At 42.0% G+C, this 18,113-nt stretch overlaps 2 long non-coding RNA genes across 2 annotated transcripts; one reads left to right on the top strand and one right to left on the bottom strand.

Annotated features, from left to right (window-relative positions):
• Positions 1-13: 13 nt before the first annotated feature.
• Positions 14-17,046, top strand: LOC122762990. Its single transcript, XR_006358828.1, has 6 exons — positions 14-127; positions 794-911; positions 13,962-14,989; positions 15,216-15,371; positions 15,816-15,984; positions 16,131-17,046. It is a non-coding gene; the product is annotated as an uncharacterized LOC122762990 (long non-coding RNA).
• On the bottom strand, positions 16,960-17,829 carry LOC122762991. Its single transcript, XR_006358829.1, has 2 exons — positions 17,541-17,829; positions 16,960-17,283 (listed from the first exon to the last, which is right to left on the bottom strand). It is a non-coding gene; the product is annotated as an uncharacterized LOC122762991 (long non-coding RNA).
• Positions 17,830-18,113: the final 284 nt, after the last annotated feature.

Below are 18,113 nucleotides of genomic sequence, written 5' to 3'. Positions count from 1 at the left end.
ATGCAGCTCTACAGTGAATTCCACAGAATCACCAATCCATATCTACCATTGTCCTTCTACACTGCACTTGACAAATATGCACCCCAGCTGCTGAAACTTGAACAGAAGAGGAAGACTGGAAGTTTTGGTGAGAAGATGGAAGATGTTTTGATGGCATATGAGGACCATTTGCATTACATTGCTGTTGAATGTGAGGAGTAGAGCTTAACACCCCCCTGTGCAAACAGGACAAAAACATGACTGCAGCTAGAACAGCAGCCCTGGCTGGCCTGCTGCTGTATTTAAAGGAGGATTCCACTGTTTCAACAAAAGTCTTTTTTCTATTCTCCTTTTCCCATATCCATAGATCAGTACATTCATATTCAAAGCAAAGTCACTGATGCTTTCTGCTGTGTGTTTATTGTGTCTTTAACATCTTTTACTATTGGTACTACAAAGATTCAGATACATGTGTGTGTGTGTGTGTAAACTGATCTTTATCAGATATTTTGACAAAACCTCAGTAACAAGTGAACACACAGACTGGAACTCTCTCCTCATCATATAGAAGGAGAAAAGAAGGGTGATGATCTTCCCTAAATAAGCTTGTATTCTCAGTTTGGTATAAGATGTGAGTACAGTGTAACGCTACATTTCACAACTAATACATGCAACATGTTTACCTTTTTATTGACAGCGCTTCTATTTGACTATTGCATCAAGTAGTGATGATGACATCATGTTTTCTTTTTTAAGTTGAATGATTTGTCTGAATACACTGAAAACACTGAACATGTGTTTGTTCCCTTTTCAGGATGAGTTGGAAGCAACCCAAGAGGGGCAGTGGCTCTGGTGGCAGTAGTGAATGAAGATCAGGTTCCTGCTGGAGTTCCCTTTGAAACTCACCATGTGTCTCTGGTCCTCACAATCAGGTTGTAATGGCTCACGCACTGATCTATGATCTCCATTTCAAGTTGTCAGAAGTAGAATGTAATAATTTGATTTAGTAGAAAGAAAAGAGTCAAGTCAACTTAAGTATTAACATTTGTATAAAGAAGATCATTTCAGTTCAGATGAATCCGTTTCACATAAGTGTCACATACTTAGTAGTTTTGATTAACTGAATGTAATTAGGACAATGCACTTTACCCAGGTTACTTTAACAACAAATACTTGAGTTACTTGTACTCAAATCAAATACTTTGTTATGCTTAAATTGTTTGAGTTAATAAACTTAATTGGTTTCCTAAATGGTTTAAGTTGAACTAACTCATTCGCCGCAGACAAGATACATTCTCAACATTAACTTCATAAAACTGGAGACCACTGTGGCTACATTGTTGAAATTAAAGAAACACACTCAGTGTAAACATAGCCAAAATCTGGAATTATATAATGAGGTCACCCCGTGACGCTTCCACACCGAGGCTCATTTCACCACCGTGGACAGCGCTATGAAATCACGGCACACACTGACAAATAAACTCATGCGCATGCTCAAGATACAATACAATTTCAAATGCACAAGGTTGTAATACAATGGCTATTCTTTTCTTTTTTTTAAGATACAAGGAAGTGTGGTGCGGCGTTGCGCTGCGCACAGTCCACGTCAACACTCGCGCAACAAGCACCGCTAAAACTGGAGACCATTATGGTAATTGTTGAAATTAAGTAAACATACTCAGTGCAAACATAGCCAAAATCTGGAATTATATAATGAGGTCACCCCGTGACGCTTCCACACCGAGGCTCATTTCACCACCATGGACAGCGCTATGAAATCACGGGACACATTGACAAATAAACTCATGCGCACGCTCAAGCTACAATACAATTTCAAATGCACAAGGTTGTAATACAGCAGCTATTGTTCTCTTTTTTTTAAGATACAAGGAAGTGTGGTGCGGCGTTGCGCTGCGCACAGTCCACGTCAACACTCGCGCAACAAGCACCGCTAAAACTGGAGACCATTATGGCTACATTGTTGAAATTAAGTAAACATACTCAGTGCAAACATAGCCAAAATCTGAAATTATATAATGAGGTCACCCCGTGACGCTTCCACACCGAGGCTCATTTCACCACCGTGGACAGCGCTATGAAATCACGGCACACATTGACAAATAAACTCATGCGCACGCTCAAGCTACAATACAATTTCAAATGCACAAGGTTGTAATACAGCAGCTATTCTTTTCTTTTTTTTTAAGATACAAGGAAGTGCGGTGCCGCGCTGCACTGCGCACGGGACACATTGACAAATAAACTCATGCGCACGCTCAAGCTACAATACAATTTCAAATGCACAAGGTTGTAATACAGCAGCTATTGTTTTTTTTTTTTTAAGATACAAGGAAGTGTGGTGCGGCGTTGCGCGCAATCCACGTTGACACTGGGCGCAACACGCACTGCTAAAACTGGAGACCATTATCGCTACATTGTTGAAATTAAGTAAACATACTCAGTGCAAACATTGCCAAAATCTGGAATTATATAATGAGGTCATCCCGTGACGCTTCCACACCGAGGCTCATTTCACCACCGTGGACAGCGCTATGAAATCACGGCACACATTGACAGATAAACTCATGCGCATGCTCAAGCTACAATACAATTTCAAATGCACAAGGTTGTAATACAGCGGTTATTCTTTTCTTTTTTTTTAAGATACAAGGAAGTGTGGTGCGGCGTTGCGCGCAATCCACGTTGACACTGGGTGCAACACGCATTGCTAAAACTGGAGACCATTATGGCTACATTGTTGAAATTAAGTAAACATACTCAGTGCAAACATAGCCAAAATCTGAAATTATATAATGAGGTCACCCCGTGACGCTTCCACACCGAGGCTCATTTCACCACCATGGACAGCGCTATGAAATCACGGGACACATTGACAAATAAACTCATGCGCACGCTCAAGCTACAATACAATTTCAAAAGCACAAGGTTGTAATACAGCGGCTATTCTTTTCTTTTTTTTTAAGATACAAGGAAGTGCGGTGCAGCGCTGCGCTGCGCACAGTCCACGTCTACACTCGGCTCAACAGGCACCGCTAAAACTGGAGACCATTATGGCTACATTGTTGAAATTAAAGAAGCACACTCAGTGTAAACATAGCCAAAATCTGGAATTATATAATGAGGTCACCCCGTGACGCTTCCACACCGAAGCTCATTTCACCACCATGGACAGCGCTATGAAATCACGGCACACATTGACAAATAAACTCATGCGCACGCTCAAGCTACAATACAATTTCAAATGCACAAGCTTGTAATACAGCAGCTATTGTTTTTTTTTTTTTAAGATACAAGGAAGTGTGGTGCGGCGTTGCGCGCAATCCACGTTGACACTGGGCGCAACACGCACCGCTAAAACTGGAGACCATTATGGCTACATTTTTGAAATAAAGTAAACATACTCAGTGCAAACATAGCCAAAATCTGGAATTATATAATGAGGTCACCCCGTGACGCTTCCACACCGAGGCTCATTTCACCACCGTGGACAGCGCTATGAAATCACGGAACACATTGACAAATAAACTCATGCGCACGCTCAAGCTACAATACAATTTCAAATGCACAAGGTTGTAATACAGCGGCTATTCTTTTCTTTTTTTTTAAGATACAAGGAAGTGCGGTGCCGCGCTGCACTGCGCACGGGACACATTGACAAATAAACTCATGCGCACGCTCAAGCTACAATACAATTTCAAATGCACAAGCTTGTAATACAGCAGCTATTGTTTTGTTTTTTTTAAGATACAAGGAAGTGTGATGCGGCGTTGCGCTGCGCACAGTCCACGTCAACACTCGCGCAACAAGCACCGCTAAAACTGGAGACCATTATGGCTACATTGTTGAAATTAAGTAAACATACTCAGTGCAAACATAGCCAAAATCTGAAATTATATAATGAGGTCACCCCGTGACGCTTCCACACCGAGGCTCATTTCACCACCGTGGACAGCGCTATGAAATCACGGCACACATTGACAAATAAACTCATGCGCATGCTCAAGTTACAATACAATTTCAAATGCACAAGGTTGTAATACAGCAGCTATTGTTTTCTTTTTTTTAAGATACAAGGAAGTGTGGTGCGGCGCTGCACTGCGCAAGGGACACATTGACAAATAAACTCATGCGCACGCTCAAGCTACAATACAATTTCAAATGCACAAGGTTGTAATACAGCAGCTATTGTTTTCTTTTTTTTAAGATACAAGGAAGTGTGGTGCGGCATTGCGCGCAATCCACGTTGACACTGGGCGCAACACGCACCGCTAAGACTGGAGACCATTATCGCTACATTGTTGAAATTAAGTAAACACACTCAGTGCAAACATAGCCAAAATCTGGAATTATATAATGAGGTCACCCCGTGACGCTACCGACACCGAGGCTCAATTCATCACCGTGGACAGCGCTATGAAATCACGGCACACATGGACAAATAAACTCATGCGCACGCTCAAGCTACAATACAATTTCAAATGCACAAGGTTGTAACACAGCGGCTATTCTTTTCTTTTTTAAGATACAAGGAAGTGCGGTGCAGCACTGCGCTGCGCACAGTCCACGTCGACACTCGCGCAACACGCACCGCTAAAACTGGAGACCATTATGGCTACATTGTTGAAATTAAGTAAACGTACTCAGTGCAAACATAGCCAAAATCTGGAATTATATAATGAGGTCACCCCGTGACGCTTCCACACCGAGGCTCATTTCACCACCGTGGACAGCGCTATGAAATCACGGGACACATTGACAAATAAACTCATGCGCACGCTCAAGCTACAATACAATTTCAAATGCACAAGGTTGTAATACAGCGGCTATTCTTTTCTTTTTTTTTAAGATACAAGGAAGTGCGGTGCCGCGCTGCACTGCGCACGGGACACATTGACAAATAAACTCATGCGCATGCTCAAGCTACAATACAATTTCAAATGCACAAGGTTGTAATACAGCGGCTATTCTTTTCTTTTTTTAAGATACAAGGAAGTGCGGTGCAGCACTGCGCTGCGCACAGTCCACGTCGACACTCGCGCAACACGCACCGCTAAAACTGGAGACCATTATGGTAATTGTTGAAATTAAGGAAACACACTCAGTGTAAACATAGCCAAAATCTGGAATTATATAATGAGGTCACCCCGTGACGCTTCCACACCGAGGCTCATTTCATCACCGTGGACAGCGCTATGAAATCACGGGACACATTGACAAATAAACTCATGCGCACGCTCAAGCTACAATACAATTTCAAATGCACAAGGTTGTAATACAGCAGCTATTGTTTTCTTTTTTTTAAGATACAAGGAAGTGTGGTGCGGCGTTGCGCGCAATCCACGTTGACACTGGGCGCAACACGCACTGCTAAAACTGGAGACCATTATCGCTACATTGTTGAAATTAAGTAAACATACTCAGTGCAAACATTGCCAAAATCTGGAATTATATAATGAGGTCATCCCGTGACGCTTCCACACCGAAGCTCATTTCACCACCATGGACAGCGCTATGAAATCACGGCACACATTGACAAATAAACTCATGCGCACGCTCAAGCTACAATACAATTTCAAATGCACAAGGTTGTAATACAGCGGTTATTCTTTTCTTTTTTTTTAAGATACAAGGAAGTGTGGTGCGGCGTTGCGCGCAATCCACGTTGACACTGGGTGCAACACGCACCGCTAAAACTGGAGACCATTATGGCTACATTGTTGAAATTAAGTAAACATACTCAGTGCAAACATAGCCAAAATCTGAAATTATATAATGAGGTCACCCCGTGACGCTTCCACACCGAGGCTCATTTCACCACCATGGACAGCGCTATGAAATCACGGGACACATTGACAAATAAACTCATGCGCACGCTCAAGCTACAATACAATTTCAAATGCACAAGGTTGTAATACAGCGGCTATTCTTTTCTTTTTTTTTAAGATACAAGGAAGTACGGTGCAGCGCTGCGCTGCGCACAGTCCACGTCTACACTCGGCTCAACAGGCACCGCTAAAACTGGAGACCATTATGGCTACATTGTTGAAATTAAGTAAACATACTCAGTGCAAACATAGCCAAAATCTGGAATTATATAATGAGGTCACCCTGTGACGCTTCCACACCGAGGCTCATTTCACCAACGTGGACAGCGCTATGAAATCACGGCACACATTGACAAATAAACTCATGCGCACGCTCAAGCTACAATACAATTTCAAATGCACAAGGTTGTAATACAGCAGCTATTGTTGTTGTTTTTTTAAGATACAAGGAAGTGTGGTGCGGCGTTGCGCGCAATCCACGTTGACACTGGGCGCAACACGCACCGCTAAAACTGGAGACCATTATCGCTACATTGTTGAAATTAAGTAAACATACTCAGTGCAAACATAGCCAAAATCTGGAATTATATAATGAGGTCACCCCGTGACGCTTCCACACCGAGGCTCATTTCACCACCGTGGACAGCGCTATGAAATCACGGCACACATTGACAAATAAACTCATGCGCACGCTCAAGCTACAATACAATTTCAAATGCACAAGGTTGTAATACAGCAGCTATTGTTGTTGTTTTTTTAAGATACAAGGAAGTGTGGTGCGGCGTTGCGCGCAATCCACGTTGACACTGGGCGCAACACGCACCGCTAAAACTGGAGACCATTATCGCTACATTGTTGAATTTAAGTAAACATACTCAGTGCAAACATAGCCAAAATCTGGAATTATATAATGAGGTCACCCCGTGAGGCTTCCACACCGAGGCTCATTTCACCACCGTGGACAGCGCTATGAAATCACGGCACACATTGACAAATAAACTCATGCGCATGCTCAAGCTACAATACAATTTCAAATGCACAAGGTTGTAATACAATGGCTATTCTTTTCTTTTTTTTAAGATACAAGGAAGTGCGGTGCAGCGTTGCGCGCAATCCACGTTGACACTGGGCGCAACACGCACCGCTAAAACTGGAGACCATTATGGCTACATTGTTGAAATTAAGTAAACATACTCAGTGCAAACATAGCCAAAATCTGGAATTATATAATGAGGTCACCCCGTGACGCTGCCGATACAGAGGCTCATTTCATCACCGTGGAAAGCGCTATGAAATCACGGCACACATTGACAAATAAACTCATGCGCACGCTCAAGCTACAATACAATTTCAAATGCACAAGCTTGTAATACAGCAGCTATTGTTTTTTTTTTTTTTAAGATACAAGGAAGTGTGGTGCGGCGTTGCGCGCAATCCACGTTGACACTGGGCGCAACATGCACCGCTAAAACTGGAGACCATTATGGCTACATTTTTGAAATAAAGTAAACATACTCAGTGCAAACATAGCCAAAATCTGGAATTATATAATGAGGTCATCCCGTGACGCTTCCACACCGAGGCTCATTTCATCACCGTGGACAGCGCTATGAAATCACGGCACACATTGACAAATAAACTCATGCGCACGCTCAAGCTACAATACAATTTCAAATGCACAAGGTTGTAATACAGCGGCTATTCTTTTCTTTTTTTTTAAGATACAAGGAAGTGCGGTGCAGCGTTGCGCGCAATCCACGTTGACACTGGGCGCAACACGCACCGCTAAAACTGGAGACCATTATGGCTACATTTTTGAAATAAAGTAAACATACTCAGTGCAAACATAGCCAAAATCTGGAATTATATAATGAGGTCACCCCGTGACGCTGCCGATACAGAGGCTCATTTCATCACCGTGGAAAGCGCTATGAAATCACGGCACACATTGACAAATAAACTCATGCGCACGCTCAAGATACAATACAATTTCAAATGCACAAGGTTGTAATACAGCAGCTATTGTTTTTTTTTTTTAAGATACAAGGAAGTGTGGTGCGGCGTTGCGCGCAATCCACGTTGACACTGGGCGCAACACGCACCGCTAAAACTGGAGACCATTATGGCTACATTGTTGAAATTAAGTAAACATACTCAGTGCAAACATAGCCAAAATCTGGAATTATATAATGAGGTCACCCCGTGACGCTTCCACACAGAGGCTCATTTCATCACCGTGGACAGCGCTATGAAATCACGGCACACATTGACAAATAAACTCATGCGCACGCTCAAGCTACAATACAATTTCAAATGCACAAGGTTGTAATACAGCAGCTATTGTTTTTTTTTTTTTTAAGATACAAGGAAGTGTGGTGCGGCGTTGCGCGCAATCCACGTTGACACTGGGCGCAACATGCACCGCTAAAACTGGAGACCATTATGGCTACATTTTTGAAATAAAGTAAACATACTCAGTGCAAACATAGCCAAAATCTGGAATTATATAATGAGGTCATCCCGTGACGCTTCCACACCGAGGCTCATTTCATCACCGTGGACAGCGCTATGAAATCACGGCACACATTGACAAATAAACTCATGCGCACGCTCAAGCTACAATACAATTTCAAATGCACAAGCTTGTAATACAGCAGCTATTGTTTTGTTTTTTTTAAGATACAAGGAAGTGTGATGCGGCGTTGCGCTGCGCACAGTCCACGTCAACACTCGCGCAACAAGCACCGCTAAAACTGGAGACCATTATGGCTACATTGTTGAAATTAAGTGAACATACTCAGTGCAAACATAGCCAAAATCTGGAATTATATAATGAGGTCATCCCGTGACGCTTCCACACCGAGGCTCATTTCATCACCGTGGACAGCGCTATGAAATCACGGCACACATTGACAAATAAACTCATGCGCACGCTCAAGCTACAATACAATTTCAAATGCACAAGCTTGTAATACAGCAGCTATTGTTTTGTTTTTTTTAAGATACAAGGAAGTGTGATGCGGCGTTGCGCTGCGCACAGTCCACGTCAACACTCGCGCAACAAGCACCGCTAAAACTGGAGACCATTATGGCTACATTTTTGAAATAAAGTAAACATACTCAGTGCAAACATAGCCAAAATCTGGAATTATATAATGAGGTCATCCCGTGACGCTTCCACACCGAGGCTCATTTCATCACCGTGGACAGCGCTATGAAATCACGGCACACATTGACAAATAAACTCATGCGCACGCTCAAGCTACAATACAATTTCAAATGCACAAGGTTGTAATACAGCAGCTATTGTTGTTGTTTTTTTAAGATACAAGGAAGTGTGGTGCGGCGTTGCGCGCAATCCACGTTGACACTGGGCGCAACACGCACCGCTAAAACTGGAGACCATTATGGCTACATTTTTGAAATAAAGTAAACATACTCAGTGCAAACATAGCCAAAATCTGGAATTATATAATGAGGTCATCCCGTGACGCTTCCACACCGAGGCTCATTTCATCACCGTGGACAGCGCTATGAAATCACGGCACACATTGACAAATAAACTCATGCGCACGCTCAAGCTACAATACAATTTCAAATGCACAAGGTTGTAATACAGCAGCTATTGTTGTTGTTTTTTTAAGATACAAGGAAGTGTGGTGCGGCGTTGCGCGCAATCCACGTTGACACTGGGCGCAACATGCACCGCTAAAACTGGAGACCATTATGGCTACATTTTTGAAATAAAGTAAACATACTCAGTGCAAACATAGCCAAAATCTGGAATTATATAATGAGGTCATCCCGTGACGCTTCCACACCGAGGCTCATTTCATCACCGTGGACAGCGCTATGAAATCACGGCACACATTGACAAATAAACTCATGCGCACGCTCAAGCTACAATACAATTTCAAATGCACAAGGTTGTAATACAGCGGCTATTCTTTTCTTTTTTTTTAAGATACAAGGAAGTGCGGTGCCGCGCTGCACTGCGCACGGGACACATTGACAAATAAACTCATGCGCACGCTCAAGCTACAATACAATTTCAAATGCACAAGGTTGTAATACAGCAGCTATTGTTTTCTTTTTTTTAAGATACAAGGAAGTGTGGTGCGGCGTTGCGCGCAATCCACGTTGACACTGGGCGCAACACGCACTGCTAAAACTGGAGACCATTATCGCTACATTGTTGAAATTAAGGAAACACACTCATTGCAAACATAGCCAAAATCTGGAATTATATAATGAGGTCACCCCGTGACGCTTCCACACCGAGGCTCATTTCACCACCATGGACAGCGCTATGAAATCACGGGACACATTGACAAATAAACTCATGCGCACGCTCAAGCTACAATACAATTTCAAATGCACAAGGTTGTAACACAGCGGCTATTCTTTTCTTTTTTAAGATACAAGGAAGTGCGGTGCAGCACTGCGCTGCGCACAGTCCACGTCGACACTCGCGCAACACGCACCGCTAAAACTGGAGACCATTATGGTAATTGTTGAAATTAAGGAAACACACTCAGTGTAAACATAGCCAAAATCTGGAATTATATAATGAGGTCACGCCCTGACGCTGCCGACACCGAGGCTCATTTCACCACCATGGACAGCGCTATGAAATTACGGGACACATTGACAAATAAACTCATGCGCACGCTCAAGCTACAATACAATTTCAAATGCACAAGGTTGTAATACAGCAGCTATTCTTTTCTTTTTTTAAGATACAAGGAAGTGTGGTGCGGCGCTGCGCACAGTCCACGTCCACTCGGCTCAACACGCACCGCTAAAACTGGAGACCATTATGGCTACATTGTTGAAATTAAGTAAACACACTCAGTGCAAACATAGCCAAAATCTTGAATTATATAATGAGGTCACCCTGTGACGCTGCCGACACCGAGGCTCAATTCATTTCCGTGGACAGCGCTATGAAATCACGGCACACATTGACAAATAAACTCATGCGCACGCTCAAGCTACAATACAATTTCAAATGCACAAGGTTGTAATACAGCGGCTATTCTTTTCTTTTTTTTTAAGATACAAGGAAGTGCGGTGCGGCGCTGCACTGCGCACGGGACACATTGACAAATAAACTCATGCGCACGCTCAAGCTACAATACAATTTCAAATGCACAAGGTTGTAATACAGCGGCTATTCTTTTCTTTTTTTTTAAGATACAAGGAAGTGCGGTGCGGCGTTGCGCGCAATCCACGTTGACACTGGGCGCAACACGCACCGCTAAAACTGGAGACCATTATGGCTACATTGTTGAAATTAAGTAAACATACTCAGTGCAAACATAGCCAAAATCTGGAATTATATAATGAGGTCACCCCGTGACGCTGCGGATACAGAGGCTCATTTCATCACCGTGGAAAGCGCTATGAAATCACGGCACACATTGACAAATAAACTCATGCGCACGCTCAAGCTACAATACAATTTCAAATGCACAAGCTTGTAATACAGCAGCTATTGTTTTTTTTTTTTTAAGATACAAGGAAGTGTGGTGCGGCGTTGCGCGCAATCCACGTTGACACTGGGCGCAACACGCACCGCTAAAACTGGAGACCATTATGGCTACATTTTTGAAATAAAGTAAACATACTCAGTGCAAACATAGCCAAAATCTGGAATTATATAATGAGGTCATCCCGTGACGCTTCCACACCGAGGCTCATTTCATCACCGTGGACAGCGCTATGAAATCACGGCACACATTGACAAATAAACTCATGCGCACGCTCAAGCTACAATACAATTTCAAATGCACAAGGTTGTAATACAGCAGCTATTGTTTTTTTTTTTTAAGATACAAGGAAGTGTGGTGCGGCGTTGCGCGCAATCCACGTTGACACTGGGCGCAACACGCACCGCTAAAACTGGAGACCATTATGGCTACATTTTTGAAATAAAGTAAACATACTCAGTGCAAACATAGCCAAAATCTGGAATTATATAATGAGGTCATCCCGTGACGCTTCCACACCGAGGCTCATTTCATCACCGTGGACAGCGCTATGAAATCACGGCACACATTGACAAATAAACTCATGCGCACGCTCAAGCTACAATACAATTTCAAATGCACAAGCTTGTAATACAATGGCTATTATTTTCTTTTTTTGAGATACAATGAAGTGCGGTGCGCCCGGCCAGGTGCGTGTCGGTCCTCACTGAAGCCGCGCGGCGTGGCGCACAGTCAATATCGACACTCCGGCGCGACACGCACCGCTGCCGCGGAACCACCAGGCTCCCCGGTCACGACACGTACCGCCGCCGCAGCGCACAGCACCGGAACCGCAGTGCGAAACGCACAACAGCCGCGGAGCCGGCGCAACACGCACCGTGGCCGGGGAACCAGCGTCTCAGCAGACGCTATCCCTGCCGTGAAAACGCGGAAACACACTAAACTAAAAACAACACTCAAAAAATGCAAACTGGGTGTCTGTTACCTTATCCTAAGTCTAACATGTAACTTCTATTATATAAAATCATTTTTTGTAGTTGAACAGTTTTAAAACATGCAGTTTTAGCATTAAATGCAACAATTAAAAATTTACTAGAATAATTTATGTTAAAACAACCTAATTCTAATGGGTTAAGATTGCAAACCAATTCTGCTTACAACTCCAGAGCAGTAGGTGGCAGTAATGTGCACATTCCTAATTAGTAGTTCCCCTCTCTGAAGGCCATGGTGAAAGGTGGCATGGCCTTTGACCTGGCAGGTAAAGAGGAACCGCCATTTTGAGATACAACATCACATCACCTTTACCATCCATTGAACAGAAAACAATATGGCTGCAGAAATGTTATCGACAGTTGGTTATTGTCCTCTTTTGCATTTCGGATGATTTTTTTTTGTTACTGGGCGTTTTATTAGAGTGGATTAATATCCGACTTTCACCATGCACACAGCTAACTAAACTCACGAGTTAGCATACGACAACGTTGACGACACACGCAGACTCATCTACAAAACTAGCTGTCCCAAGAGTTCTTGGTATCTTTTTCAGAGCACCGTAAAAGATACCAAGAACTCTTTCCTAATGTGCAGCTTCTACCCAAACACCATTACTTAGAGCACTATCCTACACTCATCAGGAAGTTTGGTCCTGTCGTTGGTCTCTGGACAATGTGATTCGAGGCTAAGCACAGTTTTTTTAAGCATGTCATTCAACACTCCAACTGCTTCAAAAATGTGCCCCTCTCACTAGCTTTTAAGCATCAGTTCATGATTTCATATCACATGAGAGCATCGAGTTTTGAAAGGCCTGTTCTTGAGATGACAAGTGTCTCAACAGTTTCTGTCGATGTATTAAAAGACGAAATTGTTGAGAATATTAAGCAAAAATTTCCTGGTACAAGAGAGGTGCATTTAACTAGGTCTATGTCAACCAAAGGTGTAAGTTTCAAAAAGGGCATGATTATAGCTCATGGGTCTACAAGTGGACTTCCTGATTTTGGACAGATTGTTCACATTTTTGTTATTCAGGAGAGACTGTTTTTTATGGTTAAGAGACTTAGTGGGTGGTATAGTGAGCATCACAGAGCCTTTGAGCTCATGCCATGTCCAACCAAAGACATAGATCTGATTGAGCTTAGTGACCTAGCAGATGACTACCCTCTGGTAGACTACTTTGTAGGGGGTCTCAGAATGGTGACATTAAAAAGACATGTTATGTTATTTGGACTGTCACTGCTCTCTTGGAATTAAAAAAAAAATAGGTGTGCTTATGAGTTATAGATTTATCAAAACAATGCTTAAACTAGCCTGAAAATAGATGAACTGGTGAAAAATAATTGAATGCAAAAATGACAATAAATGCAGCATTAAATTGGCAATATCATAAACTAGGTAGCTATATTATGTATCATGTAACTCGTAGCTTTCTGTCTGAAATAAGTTTTGTAACAGACAGCTTTACAATTATTGCTTTGGGCTTTTGAGAACAGTTTTTTTTTTGTTTTTTTTTCCAGAAATTACATGTATAATGATGAATCTAGATATTATATTTTAGGATAACCAATGAAAATAAGTCTCTCAACCTTAGATAATATGTACACTTGTACAAATAGATTTTTATACGTGTGTTTGTTTTTATTCCCAGATTATTGTGAAATGGCTACAGTGAAACTCAGAATCATCCTCGGGGATAAACGATTCCCAGAGACTGACCCTGCAAGATGGGCTTCCAGAGACTGTTGGTGAACTTGTTCAGAACATAAAGAGGGGTAGAGGAGCACTTCAGGCTGCAATTTATGGATACGGAGTTTGGCAGTGAATTTACCAACTTGACTTCAATGTCAGAGATCCAGGACAAAAGTACCTTAAAACTTGTCTTTGATTCAGCTGCCTCTGTCCTGCCTGGTGGTTCACCCCCTCCACCCTACTCCACTCCTGCCACATCAGGGTCTGGTAATGAGTCATCACTTTCATCTGGTAGCTTGTGTGATATTTACAGATATTTTGTCTTCACCTGAGTCCATCCCTTCAAGATCCTCTGGATGGCCTGTTGTTTTTTTTCTTCCTCGATTCCCATATGATTGTGAGCTGCAGCTGGACAGAGCCAATACTGCATTCAAAGAGAGCGGAACTTTATTGAATCCAGACATGAGACTTAAAACTGCCATTCTTGACAGTTTAGCTGAAGAAATTGTTAAATACAAAGTGTACCCCTCAGACAATGAGGTTGAAGAGGTTGCCGAAGCCCTTGTGTCATCACATCCATGTTTGAAAGAGCCAGGCTCTGCCACTGGATATGGTGGCTGGAAGGTGAGCTTAAAGTACAAACTTGCCAACTACAGGAGGAAGCTCAAGCGGCTTGGATGTCCAGAGGTGGAACTGAATTCCCTGACAAATAAACCTGTAGACAAATGCACTCCTGCTTATGGTGTAAAGAAGCCCAGAAGAGCCCAAGTAAATTACTGCCCCACCTACCCATCTGGTGAATCTGCAGAGACACTTGAAAAGATAAGAGAGAACCTGCTTTTAGACGTAAGGAAAAGGAACAATGAGGACACACTGGCAGCAATGATGGAGAAGACCTTTGCACACAGAAGGCAAGAAGTTATTCGTGATGCACCCTTAATTGCGGATTACAAAACCAGATGGCCAGCTCTCTTCTGTGTACGTGAGGTAGGTGAATAATAGCACAGTGCTCATTCACTTTAATTGAAATATGTTGTCTTCATTTAATATGTACAGTGTGATTTATATCAGCCAACAAAATGTGGGCAAGCCTTTGAAGTAACTCGTGAGCTGATTCAGGATTTGGTGATAGATGACAATTGTTGAACTAGTAGCTCATTTCAATGCTATGATAGTCAAATTTGCTTTTGTGTGCCCTTTTTTTCCGTTTAAGCTAACTGCTGAATTCAAGAGGATTACAACCGTCAGTTTGCTGTCCAAGTTCTTCTCCAAGCTGGATGCTCACTCTTCGAAGTTGATGAGGGTGTCTGGCAAGAAAGGTGGCGTTCAAGGATGAAAAATTAGGAGCATCATGTTACCCATCACCCAGGTATGATAATAGAAAAAATGTGAAACTGTCAAACCTGTACAGCTTTAATATTTCAAACTTAATGCATGACATTAAAGAGGAACTGTCAGAGGGTTGGAGAGAAATAAAACTAGATGTGGGTAATGCACTTTTTTGAAGAAGGATCTGATAAATATGAACCTTAGGCAGATGTGACGATGTCCACTGATGTTGCAATGGTAGTTACTGTTTCCTGGGACCACATGCTTTCATTTGACATTTCTATGATTAATGATTTCTATGATTGAACATACAACCACTGCCCCATGGATATTGTGACTTCATATATCATAAACAATGGTCAATAAAGATCGTTACATTTGAAAGAAAGTTTAATTCAATGTTTTGTTTGTGAAATCTTCTCTACCTGTTGATTAATAGGTTATCTTTTTTCAAGGTTTTTATTTGCCATTTGTGCTTAAACAGACAGTCCAGGCACATTGGAAATCTTGTACGGGTTCTCCGAGTCAGTTGTAGAAGTGAGTATGTCCTAAATACTCAGACTGATGCCATTGATGTCAGAAGAGAGTGCATCATCAAAGCCCTGTGTGTGTACCTGAATGAAGAGCCCAAGAACCTTGTGAAAGAATACATGGTATGTAATTTAGTTTTTATTCACCAGTCCTACATATTAATTAATATAAATTTGATAAATGATAGCTGTTTTACTCTGTGTGTGTGTAAAATGGGACAACAAATCTTTACATATATATCCTATATTTCCCCCTTATTTCTGTGAAGAACACGGATGGTCAAAGCATTGAAGCTGCAATCACGGAGACTACATTTGGAATCTTTGTCATTCGCAAGGAAGGCGAGGAGCCAGATGTTGGACCGGAAGATGTAGGTATTGTTCTGGAGGGTGTGGAAGTTCTGCATGAGTTGGGAAACATACCACTTGCTGTGGTGATGTTGTTCGCGCTTGTTTATGCTCTTGACCTCAGCTACCCGCCAGAACTGAGATACACATTTGAAGCTTTCCAGAAGATCATCTCCATGATGATCTTCTTGATGGAAACGGACTCTCAAAAAAAAATCAAACACTGAAAACTCTACTTGCACGTTAGTCATCCTCAATAGAGTAAACTACAGATAGGGTTACTCTTATGGGAAGGTATTTGAAGCCATTAGAGAATTTACTAAAATCGGAAGCTGTGTTTTTGTTTTAATACTTCTGACTGTTTCTATTTTGGGGTTACACATTAAAATGGTTTGAAACAAAGGTAGGGTTAAAAAAAAGTGTTCTTTTCAAAAGGAAACTACTTTGACACTTGAGATATAAGTATGCACAATGCAGTATTTTCAGTTTGTTCTCAAACATTTTTCTTTGCACTCAGTTGCCAGGACCACTTTCTGCATATAGCTTTGTAACCAGCTTTGATTTGATTGTTTTTTTTTAGTCAGAAAGCACTAAATATAAATGTAACATGTACACTACCCTAATAAGGTACAATTAGTTTAACAGATAGCTATTATTTAGATGCGTTATAGCTTCGAAAGTCTAAGGTTTGGGCTGAATTCAGAAGAACAGGTCTGACTCTAGGAGTGGAGAGGAAGACACAGAACGCAGTTTAAGTTTGGTGACACCATATAATTGTGAACCATTACCAGAATTATTTAACAAAATACAAATGGCCATTCATATACAACAATACAATATGTACAGTTCCGATCATATATATATACAAATTGACAATAAATAAGTTTTAGGGAACAGTCTGTATTAATGGGTGAATGTGTGTAATGTAGGTGTGGAATGTTAATTGAGTGTAAGGGCAGAGAGAGAGAGGAGCGCCTGTGCCAAGGAGCCTCCTACCAGCCCGACCAAAGCAGTGGAGGTTTCCAAGGATCTTCAAACTTGACTATACTCTTATACTTCTCGCCATCACCTGGCCTGTATGGAAAACAGGACCTATTAAGTATCTCATAATCACACAATAATCCCAATACATATCAGTATATCAATCACAATATTGTACAATATAATTAAATCACTATAAATAAATAACAATATTTGTTATATTACAATATTTATCAATCATTTCAGTATCACCAACAACCTTAGCATGCTTAATATTTTCTGTGGTAGGACATATTCAAAGAAACAGGCATTTACCGCATCAAGTAATATGTAGCGTTAGCGCAACTCACCAATTCCATGATTCATTTAGACTAGGTCTCCGAATCGTATGATCAGCGGCTCCGGTAGTCGGCTCCTATGTTTCAACATTAGGTTACTGTAATGCATTTAGTTCCAGAGTGTTTAAATTACGATATTCCGCGGCGTACTACAACGTACCTCCTGCAAACATTTCCCCGGCGTGCTCCTCTCACTGCTGCCGGCAGCGAGCCCCAACGGAGTTATGTTACGGCGCAATGTGATGACGTAACGACGCGACGAAATGACGTAACGGCACGACGTAATGACACACGGCATCATTTAACGCTTCACAAAAAAAAGGGAATAATAATGACAATGGGGTTTTTCACCCGGGTTACACCCTCCCCCCTTTAGACCATGCAACTCCTGATGCATGCTAAACATCGTAAACACAAGATTTTACTGCTGCGGTACTAAATGCGTCGCTATAAGCATTAACCAACCCATGAAAAAGTGTCTGCACGACCGTCATAAGCGGATTACCTAATGCCACATACTCAAGGCGATTAGGAGGTTGACGCTGCCGAGTAGAACGTCTGGCGACAGGAATCGATTCATCGACT

Source organism: Solea senegalensis, unplaced genomic scaffold (genome assembly GCF_019176455.1).
Source record: "Solea senegalensis isolate Sse05_10M unplaced genomic scaffold, IFAPA_SoseM_1 scf7180000016293, whole genome shotgun sequence".
NCBI classification, from domain to species: domain Eukaryota; kingdom Metazoa; phylum Chordata; class Actinopteri; order Pleuronectiformes; family Soleidae; genus Solea; species Solea senegalensis.
Note: the sequence above shows the minus strand (reverse complement) of the source record. Positions and strands in the feature narration are given on the sequence as shown.